Below are 9,821 nucleotides of genomic sequence, written 5' to 3'. Positions count from 1 at the left end.
ACATGTCGTGACTTAAACATAAGAACATATTATGGCTAAGGCTACAGTTATACACGTCATAATAATAATATTAAACACCCTGTCTGCTGACAGTCATCAACTCTTCTCTCTAGTTGTCCTTGACCAGATGTACCCTGCAGCAACTCATATGCAGGCCTAAGCATTTAACAGTCTAACTAAACATCCTCTCTCCACTAACATTTCTAATACATAAAGTATCTATCCAATATCTATCTGACTAAAAATATCTAACAACACACACAGGCAGTGTCAGATCTTCCTCCCTCTCTAGGAAAACTGTTTTCCCACATTGGAGCAGGAGGGACCTGGATGGATGGACCAATGGGACAGCACGAGAGGCACCCAATCAACCTACTTTTTCACCTTTCAAAATTGTATAAGAAATTGGGTTTCCAGGAGGGTAGGCGTTCCCCTTGTCCTGAAGACAAGCTGAACGATTTTGCTGTTGATGGTCAGGGCTTCAAATAGAGACGGAACCCAGAGCTCTGTAAATTGCTTTATTCGATAGTCTATTCAATTGTGATAATAAATGTTTAAAAGTGATATTTGACTCCGATCATTCTTCATAAAAGAACACGCTGCACTAGTCCTTCCACTGAGCTAACCAGCTAGCTAGCAGGTGAGCTAACTACTAACGATGACCTGCAACTCAGCTTTCTATTTAGCATGGTGTGCAGCCACTAACCCTGTCGTCGAGTTTAACCTGCTGTCAAATAAAAAAAATACGTTAAAAAAACGCCAAACCGTGTTAGCTAACTAGCTAGTTAGCTAGTGATGCGACGATGATTAGACAGGTGGCAGACTAACAGTTAGCATAAGGCCTAACAGCCCCACCACTAGCTGCCCAGCCACTATTTTAATAGTGGTTAAAACGGACTGAGTTATCAATGAAATATGAGGTACTTTATTTGAATATGTTAATTCTTCCCAAAATCTGAATAGATGGATAGGTGAGGACTCCAACATGTCCCTTGTGTTCAGGTGTAGCATCACTTAGGCACATCTTTCCAGGGTGTAAAACAAGCCTTGCTCAAGGACATTACACCTGGAGACATAATCAAGTGCTGAATTGTTTAGCAGCAGCTACTGAAAGTAGGCGCTTAGAGGTAAACACAGTGGAGGAGAAGCAGAAACAAGAGGGGATTTTGTTTGCTTGTGAGGGTGAAAAAGGCAGGAAGCAAGTCATTTTGAACAGGCAGGATGCAGGACAGCTGAAGGCTGGGAGAGATTGGCAAATGAAAGTGGATTTAGGAAATCACTTAATAGTTCCTGAGGAGACAGTCTGCACTGACCTCAGACCTGTGTTGTGGTCAGAAGTACAGCGGACTGTGTATTTTGCCGAGCTTACAGTTCACTGGGAAGACACTGTAGCTACAGTTTATGAAAGGAGGAAACTGAAATACACTGAGTTAGCCACGTTGGCAGAAGAGTGTGGCTGGAAAGCTAAAGTCTGCCCTGTGGAGGTTGGTTGTATGGGATTTGTTGCCAAGTCAGATGTCTCTCTGCTAGGTGAATTAGGTATAAAAGGGCGAAGCCTAAGACAGGTAATTAGGAATCTAGCTGATAGTGCAGCACGGTCCACTGAGTGGCTCTGGAGCAGAAGAAAGGTGTGTGAATGGGGTAAGAATAGGCAAGTGATTTATAAATGGCAACATATGTGAGGATTATGTGTGTTAAGCTGAAGTAAACTAGTATAGGAGGACAGGTTTAGTAAAGTGTTTGATACATGCAGCAGGCTTGAGGCCTCCTGGGATGCCAGAACACACTGAGCCTTCTTGGTGTTGTGGCCCCAGCTCAGTGAAACTCCACTTAGTGAGAAGGTGCCCGCCTGATGACCCTACCTGTAGACCTGCCTTCACTCCTACACCCACACAGAACTGGTGTTGGTGATAATACAGGTGCAGACTCCCTGGTATTGCTAACAGTCTTATTTTGTTAGACAGTCTTGGTAGAACAGTGTCAGGGGTTGGACAGCCGAGCGGACCCCACTCTCAGAGGTGACCGCCACTACAACCAGCTGGACCAGTCACTGCTTAACCTGAGCAAATACAATGCAGATGCTGTGTGTCAAGCCACATATCTGCTCTTTGCTTGGGTGAGGACAAGGTTCAGGATGCTTCGTGTTAAAGGCAGGTTAGGTCTGGAAAATGGGGTTGCCTATTGAGGGGCTCTGACGGTTCATGATGGCCAGGCCTGACACCCCCCTTTCTGGGGCCAAATAAGGGGTAAACATCATTTAACCCATATACCGAGCTTCCATAGGAACGCTCTCCCAGTCTTTGGCACATTTAATTGGTCATTATTGACTGTCACTTTTTAATTCCCTATTTTTCAGGGGAAGATATTGTACATTTCACTTCATTGCATTTATCTGACAGCTGTTACTTTACAGATGAACATTTTAAAACTCTATAATCAAGGCTCGATTACCAACTGAGCAAAGTGGACAACTGCTCAAGGCTCAAGACCTCGAAGGGCCCCGAAGCTCACAGGTTCATCCATCTCCATTAGATTTGCTTGATTATTTAGAAATGTTGTATCACAGGTCCACCACAAGTATGTCAGATTTGTACTTATTACTTGATTAAATATACTTAGTTACTTTTCACCATTGCATTTGACCATACAGCTAGTCTTAAATATTAAATGCCCTTGTATATTTCTGAGCTGCTGTCCTACTCCTGTACGTTTTTCATAATTTGCACAAAAATGCCAGAACTCCCTTTCTCTTTCCATTCAATTACCTCCATCTAATAATGACTTTCATTTAAATGTTTTAAACTGTGTCTGACCTTTTCAGGACAAATCTTGGGGTACATCTTTTTTCTGACGTTTTTGCTCTTTGCTGTTCTGTTCCAAGTTGTTTTCAAAGTGCTGTTTAAAAAAAGCTGGCTTGATCATCTCCTCCTCCATCACCTGCAGCAGGTGTCTCTATTCAAACACCTCAATTAGAGCTTCTTCCTGTTTACTTGATGAGTCAAACTGAAAGGGAATTTAATCCAAGTGTATGGTGCTCTGCATCTGTGTGTGTGTGTGTTTGTATTTAGAGCTATATTGAGCACATTTTCCTCTGCTAAATAATGAATCAGGCCCCTCACTCACCCCCACACACAACCATGCATTGGAACGTTAAACAACACACATTAATTTCATGCATGCAGGAAAGAGATTGAGGTTATTCAGGATGATGATTTTATTCATACTGAGTGTGTGTGTACTTGTATGGCTGTCTTTGTGAGGACCGGTTTTTTGGGAGGTGAGGATATTTTGGGAAACTGAGGAGGAAAAGTTGTTCATTCCTCACCCCTTCATAGGGCTGGTTCAGACCCGCTTTTAGGATTCAGGTTGGAATGGGGTTTAGGTCAGGGTCATGGCTGTGTTCACATGACAAAGGCAGAGTTTGTAACACATATGGAAGATTACAGCTAACATGCAGAGTCAGTTTGACTGTACAAACAGTACAGCCTTACTGTAATATCTGATTGTTTCTGTTGTGTATACAGAGTTTCCAATCTGTTCTAGGCCTGTGGTCATGTCCTTTATATTGCACCTTGTTTAGTGTCTCTTTCTACTGTCATTGTAACTGAAGTAATGCCTTTTAATCTTATTTCATACTTCACTGTGTTTCTGATAATGTCGTTTCACATTAATTACTCATCCTCTTTTACAGTAACATAGCTGGATAGGAGAAGCCAGAGTTAACAAAGGTTAGAGTATGGGGTTAATGAATGCACTGAGCCAATGAGCGTCCTCACAAAGGCAGAAGTACAGATGTGTGTGATGAGTCACAGTTGAGTGGGATGTGCACAAACCCCCCAGGCGCTCGCTCTCTGTCAACACATAATGCAGCCACTGACATATGCATGCTGTGATTCCAGTGAGCATCTGTGTGCGTGTTAACGCACTGCCAGCATTTGACAGTAATTTACACAAACACACCCAGGCTTCAGATGTCGCTCAGGAAATGATCCTGATGGTGGTGATGATGAAGATCATAGATTTGATGAAGGTGTACCAGCGGCCAGTTCTTAATCCATTGATCAAATATGAACCCCTTCATACTGAATCTGTTTCAGTATTTTGTTTGGTGGATATGAAAACAGCTGTTTCCCATATCAGGTGTTCTTAGAGCAGACCTGTGCCACTTGTGTATGTGCTCCCTCAGTAGATCTGGTTCATGTTTGATCTCTGACTATGCTCTGATAAATTACATTGTTATTCTTGTGCATGGTGAAGCATCAACACAAAATGATCGGCTCTGTCAAAAACATCAGAACTGAGCATCAAGGCCTAAGATGTGGAGCAGCCCAAGTTAAAATGTACAATTTTATTTCATTCACTGCTGAAGCAAAACAATTTTAGGTGTGACTTGGTCTGTACTGGAATCGGTCATCACACAGCCTTGACAAATTATACGTCAAATTATAAGTCTTCTGAGTCTGTTTATTCTTCTAAACAAGCTCCTTTTTAGTGCCATCATCAGCAACTGTGACAGGAGGGAGTCACACCATCTGGGCCTGGTGCCATCTTGATCTTACAAATATATCACATGAACTTCAGCAGATTTAGGTTAGGGTTAGGGTTGTCCCTAGTTGTCATGGAATTGACCGAACCTCTTCTTTAAGCCAACATAGATGAGAAGGTCTTTAAATGTGCAGAAAAACATTTGTAGGTCTATGAAACATATCCAATATCCATCTGCTGATGAGGATCATTCAATATGATCAAATGCTCCTAAATAGCTGTTAATTAGACCCTATGGTAAGACGTGCTGCTGCTTTCCACAGTCAAGAATGAACTTTAAAGCTCAAATCCAAACCAGAAGGCTACTTAAATGTCTGTTTACAGTTCACTCTGAAATATTTTTGGAAATGCTGGAACCTAAAGTAGAAGTTAAAATAACACTGGGTGTGTTTCAGTAGTGCTCACTCAACCCCCACGTCTGAAAAATAAAGATGAACTCGCAAGTGGAGTAAAGGTTAATTGGCAATAACTTCATGACAAATAATTTGTATACCTTTGTTCTACATGCTGTAAAGCCCATGGACGGAGCCAGGGGCCAGAGGTGGCCCTGGCCACCCCCGGAATCTGATTGGCCCCCCGGTACGACCCCTGCCAGAGTCAAAATGTGATGTGTGTCAGTATTAATGAATGAAAAATGAAAAGCAATGACAAATTGTTGCTTTAAATATGACTGAGATTTTTCTGGTGATTTATAATTGATGATGGTGAAATTAGTTTTATTTTATATCATGCACACCGCATGATGTTTGCACTGATTTCTCTGATTGTGTTGCTGTGGAGCACTCGGCATGATTCACCTCAGTGGCAGTGGGGAACAACTGTGCAGCAGTGATGTCCCCGCCCAGGAGTAAAATAAGGAGCGTAGCCAAAGTTAGTTAAAGAAAGCATTGTGTTTGTCTCCTGTTTACACAAATAAACAGTTTGATCCTCAATAATGTATGGTTTGGTTTTTTACAGAACTAGGGGGTTAAAGTACTTTTTACATGTATTTCAAATGTGCCACCCCTCTCTGAGTCTGTGCCCCACTCTGACCACCCTGTCCAAAATTTTTTAGACCTGCCCCTGGTAAGGCTGCATCTCTCTATGGCAGCATCTGTTTGTCTGTCTCTCAGATTGAGGTTAGTCTGCTTTTTGTCTCTGAGCCTGTAGAGACTCATTTTTCCACTCCACTGCTTTCTTTTCTGTCTCTTCCTCCTCCAACCACCTGTCCACAGCTCCACAAGGATCAAACGTGGCTGCTCAACATGTTGAAGGCTGTCACTGTTGTTGTCAGACAGTTAATGTGGTGTGTTAGATCCAGTGGTTTGGATTCCATTTGTTTTGACCCAGTAGTTTTTCTTCTTCCTGTCCTACCATCAGATGCAGACAGTTGTTATCGCATCCATAATTATGGTGCATATTCATATATGTTATCTCATTATGGATCAGAATTTCAGAGGTCACAGCAGAAATCACAGTCAAATCAGTCATATACTACATAGTGTAGTGTCAGTGTGGTGTCACCCCCCAATGCTGTCACGCTCCTGCCCCTCTTGCTTCCTGTCATGCTGTTATTTTCACATGACTTCCTGTTTTGTTTCACTCTCTGTTTTTGACCTAGGATTACCGTTTCTTGACCACCGTGTTTTGTCTATGCCCTCCCAGATTCTGATCGCCTGCTGTGTACCGACCTTCTGATCTTGTCCCCCTTGACCTCGAATTTGGATCCCCTGGCTATACCTGTTTACCGGTGCTGACCCTGGACTGTCTTATCGACCTGGGTTATATCCTGGACTTTATGTTAGTTGTTTTGTTTACTACTAGTAAAGAACTTGTCGCTACCTCGGTTCGTCTGGTTATTTAATTGAGTTCACCACAACCTCTGTTTGGCATCTGTACACGCCAAACCTGACAAATGCTTTGTTCTCTATTTTAACTTGAAAGAGTAAAAGCTGAAAATTGGTAGACTTGCCCTTTAATCCACAGCTGGTGGAGTTGGGGTGGGGGATGAATTCCTCAGAGGCGAGTTGGGACAGGAGCAAGACTTCATATATCCCTGTAGGTGTGTGTGTGTGTTTTCCTGGTTAAAGCATCTGCTAATGTAATTTTATAGTGTCTTTATAAGACACGTTGTGTATTTTGCATTCATGTATTTTATTTGTGTCACCACTAGAGTTAAAAACATAATTGTTGTGGGATCACTGTGTTTCTGTATTTTTGTGTTCCCATTATGAATAGTTTAACTTTTTATTATTAACTTTCTAACGCAGTTAATCAGCCTTAGGGTCAGAACTGTGGCTTTAACTGAGATTTCTGTGGCAGATGTATTAAGTCAAATGGGTTTGAAATATATCATCTTAATCCAGCTCTAAGAAAATGTGTTCCACAGGGAGGACACACTGTTCACATTTAGCTCTGTGAATCATAATAAGGATGTTACGATATTAACTTTTCAAATGTGCATTTTTAGCTCTTTGGACGTCACAAAGCAGGCAGTGTCTCTTATTTTAGTGAGCTACAGCTAATGCCTATTATAATATTTTGCTCTTCAGTAAACCACACTAAAGCTGATGAATGCCTCTGCAGGTGAGGCCGATAAAAATACTTGGTTTTAAGTTCAGCAATTTGAACTTTCCTTTTTTTTTTAAATACTAATTTTTATTTTCTTAGTGCTGTTAATGAATGATGATTAGAACATATATTGTGACTGGGATCATCCTGTTATTAACACAGACATGAAGACATTAAAAAAAACTAATGCATGTAAATATGTATGCACAGTTCCAACATAAAATATCCTGAGGCCAGATTGCAGGAGGCTCCAGTGTAAACTGATAATATTACACATTATTTTAAATCCTTTTAGCTTTACTTGCTAATCTCCAAATGTAATGACAATAAGTTTAAACAGCTTTAAAATGACAGACTTGGCATTTTTAAACTACATTTTCCTGTCTAAAAATATGCCAGCACAGTGACAGTTTCCATCTTTCAGTAACATTCGTGAAGGGAAATTTTAGTGGGTCTGGGTTCTGATTAGCCCTGCATGGGATCTCAGCATTAATCTGTAACTCGGCCCATCCAGTGTTTTTAGTTTATAATGGTTATGGTAGACCCCCTCACCAGGAGGGTGAGGGAGGACTGAGGTTGGACTCAAGTTTGCAGACCCAGGTGCTAGGGGGAAAAACATGACGGTAGCAGGTAAATAAAAAGAACACAGAGTATCAAAAATATGTAGTGTAGTGTAGTGTAGTGTAGGTAGTGTGGTAGAGTCAAGCCAAAATGCACCAGTCAGCGTAGCATTCTACCAACATGTATGTTACGCGGTACATAGTTAATGTTCCGGCGACAACGGAGCGTCTGCCAGAGGTATAAGTAAGGAGAAGGTAATCATCGGGATGCACCCCAGCTGTGCGCCTCAACAAACCAGTCGCTAATTACTGGAATGCAACACAGCTGAGGTGCAGAGCCCACAGGATAGAGAGAGCAGAGGAGAGAAAGATGGAGGAGAGGCAGCGGCCGCTGAGCAGCCCTGACAGTTATTCAGCAGCTAGTTCATACAGAACCTACCACTATACAGTGCTCTCAAACTAATACTGTCAAATTTGGACCCTTGAATTACTTATAGGTTGTTACGGTTCCGCGTAGCTCGACTTCAGATATTTACGTTTCTGTTTACCTGTTCTCTCCCCACTCCTTTGTCACCACTATTAGTCATTATTCCACTCACCTGTGCTCATTATCCCCCGGGCCTGTTCCCAGCTGTTCTGCCGACAGTCAGTCTCCATGCCATTCACCTGCTGTTCATTATCACCCCGTCCGGTCCTGTATTTATACACCTGTTTTCTGTTCACTCGCTACTGGTTCATACCCTTAGTATGTGTGCATGTCCTGCGATGACCTGGCTTTGGCTACGTGTTCCGATCCTGCGCCAATCGTTTCTGTTTTGTTTCCGCAATTCATCAGCCTCACTTACTCTCCGCTCAGTCAGTCTGTATTCTTCGCCGTTTATTGTTTTTCTGTCTTTTCATATGGAAGTCTTTAGCTCTGCGCTTCGTTTACCTGCTAGCGCTGCTCAATCCATTAGCCCTGCTCTGACTACCAGCGCTGCTCCAACCGCTAGTGCTACCCTGACTACTAGCACTTCAGATCCCAGCTTACCTGATATCCTGCTGTCGTCCTCCTGGTTCTTCGTCCTCCTGGTCTCCTGCTTGTCCCTCCTCCTGGGTTCCTGCCCGGTCTCCTGCTCGTCCCTCCTCCTGGGTTCCTGCCCGGTCTCCTGCTCGTCCCTCCTCCTGGGTTCCTGCCCGGTCTCCTGCTCGTCCCTCCTCCTGGGTTCCTGCCCGGTCTCCCCTGTCCTTGGTTGCTCCCTGCCTGTCTTCTGGCCATCCAGCATTATTTGTTTTGTTTAATAAACTGCTTTCTTCAGTTCCTCTCCTCTAGTCTGTGTCTGCAACTGGGGTCCACACCACGTTCACACGCAACATAGGTATGCACATATTACTAATTTCTCAGTTCATACAACACAGTTTGTCATGTTGAATATATAATTTGAACAGAATTAAATAAAACACTATTATGGTTGTGCAATATGACAAAACAATATAAAGAGATTTTGCCATTGTAGCCATTCACCTCTGGGTGTACAAGGCCGTTAGCGTTAGAAATCGGTGTGTGGGACGGTGCCTTGATGTGTCAGGTATTGCTACATTATCCTAAACCAAAACTCTAGAGCTATCTACAGCAGTATTGGCTCAAGTAGTATGACCATGGTCATGATTCTGATATCTAGGGGGTGTTAGCACTGTTAGCACCAAAAAGACTTTTCACTTCAAAATGTCTCAGATGGTTTCATGTAGGCTTAATAACTGAGTCCCAAAGAGGTCATTAGAATACAGATATCTAAGGTTTATGGAAAATTGTGTTAAATGACAAAATATAAATATTGAAAAAAGTAATCAGTTGCTTTTCTACGAGCCACACAACATGTTGAGAAAGTCTATGTTCCATTGATGACGTTTTAGTTATTAGGTATACATGTCAGTGAATTTTGAGGGACATTTTCTTACTTTTGGAAGAGCTAAATGTATATACATAAAAATGCACCTTTGCTGTAATTGCACTGCTGCCATTATGGGGCTGATTATTTTTAGCTAGATTTTTGAGGTCTTTTACTCTGAGATGGATTTTTCTGCACTGTTTGAACAGTCTGAAATGTTATATGCTATCCATCTTCATATCAGCTGCTAGGTGATGTTTGGCTGAGAATTTTATTGATCCCAGAAAATGTCTTCCTC

The 9,821-nt window shown here is 42.2% G+C and overlaps 1 protein-coding gene across 1 annotated transcript in view; it reads right to left on the bottom strand.

Annotated features, from left to right (window-relative positions):
- cand1 (cullin-associated and neddylation-dissociated 1) overlaps positions 1 to 8,932 on the bottom strand; it is a 37,749-nt gene extending 28,817 nt beyond the window's left edge. The window contains exon 1 of the mRNA XM_020624898.1: positions 8,686 to 8,932. The gene's annotated coding sequence lies outside the window, so the exon portion shown is untranslated. The remainder of the gene's footprint in view (positions 1 to 8,685) is intronic.
- Between the last annotated feature and the right edge of the window lie 889 nt (positions 8,933 to 9,821).

Source organism: Monopterus albus, unplaced genomic scaffold, assembly GCF_001952655.1.
Source record: "Monopterus albus unplaced genomic scaffold, M_albus_1.0 scaffold341.1, whole genome shotgun sequence".
Taxonomy (NCBI): domain Eukaryota; kingdom Metazoa; phylum Chordata; class Actinopteri; order Synbranchiformes; family Synbranchidae; genus Monopterus; species Monopterus albus.
Note: the sequence above shows the minus strand (reverse complement) of the source record. Positions and strands in the feature narration are given on the sequence as shown.